We start from the raw sequence: 1,479 nt of genomic DNA on the forward strand, positions 1-1,479 counted from the left end.
GACCACAATCAAAATGGTGCTCAGTCTTGCAGTTTTCCCGAAGTTGGCCAATACACCAACTCGACGTCAAAAATGCATTTCTTCACGAGGACTTGCACGAGACTGTTTACATGTATCAACCCATGGGGTTCACAGATGCCACTTATCCTAATCATGTTTGTAGGTTACGAAAATCATTGTATGGCCTTAAACAGGCTCCTCACGCGTGGTACGGTAGATTTGCCACCTATATCACTAAGTGTTGCTTCCGGAGCACCGTTAGTGACACTTCTCTCTTTGTCTATAAACAAGGAAATGAAATGGTCTATTTACTATTGTACGTTGACGACATCATCCTCATCGCTTCTTCTGACAAGCTTCTCACCAAGATCATTGCCACACTTTCTCGTGAGTTTGCTATGTCTGATTTGGGGGTTCTTCACCACTTTCTTAGGATCCATGTCAAACGCCAAAATGGCGGGTTGTTCCTGTCTCAGGAAACATACGCCGCTTGTCTCAGGAAACATACGCCGCTGACATTCTGTCCCGCGCTCACATGGCTGATTGCAAACCAAGTGTCACACCAGTTGATACATCGCCAAAAGTGAGTGCATCCAATGGTGAAGTACTAGCTGATGGAACATTATATCGCAAACTTGCGGGTGCCTTACATTATCTCACTATTACTGGACCTGATCTCACGTATGCGGTACAACAAATATGTCTATTTATGCATGCCCCGTAGGAACCCCACTTCAAATTCCTAAAACGAGTTCTTCGATATCTTAAGGGCACTATTCAGCTTGGTCTTCATATCTCTCCCTCCAAATCAAGTCAACTTATCGCCTGCTCTGATGCCGATTTTGGGGGGGGGGGGGGGGGGGGGTTCCCGGATTCCCGACGATCTACTTCGGGTTATTGTGTCTTTCTTAGGGAAAATTTGATATCTTGGTCGTCGAAAAACAACATACTATATCACGATCAAGCACCGAAGCTAAATATCGTGGGGCCGCAAATGCTGTTGCTGAAACGAGTTGGCTACGCAACTTGCTTCTGGAATTATTTGTCCTAACTCGCAAAGCAACCATTGTTTATTGTGACAACATATCTGCAGTCTATTTGACTAAAAATCCCGTGCAACACCAACATACAAAGCATGTGGAACTCGATATCCATTTTGTAAGAGAAAAAGTTTGCATTGGTGACATTAGAGTTCTTCACATCCCAACAGATTTTCAGTATGTAGACATCTTCAAAATAGGGCTACCGCGTCAACTATTTACTTGTTTTCGATCCAGTGTGTGCCCCCGGTCTCCTCACTGAGGGGGTATATTAGCTGTATATTAGTTGTATATTATTAGTTGTATGTTTCTAGGGTATTTAATATATTACCTAGTCAAAATATTGCTCCAAAATTAGAAGATTGTAATTCCCGATTTTATTGCTATCTCCCTGTATATGTACGATTCTGTTGTGGAATAAAATCAGAGGAGAATTCAA

This window comes from Lactuca serriola, chromosome 9 (genome assembly GCF_051521515.1).
Source record: "Lactuca serriola cultivar US96UC23 chromosome 9, Lser_US96UC23_V15, whole genome shotgun sequence".
In the NCBI taxonomy this organism is placed as follows: Eukaryota; Viridiplantae; Streptophyta; class Magnoliopsida; order Asterales; family Asteraceae; genus Lactuca; species Lactuca serriola.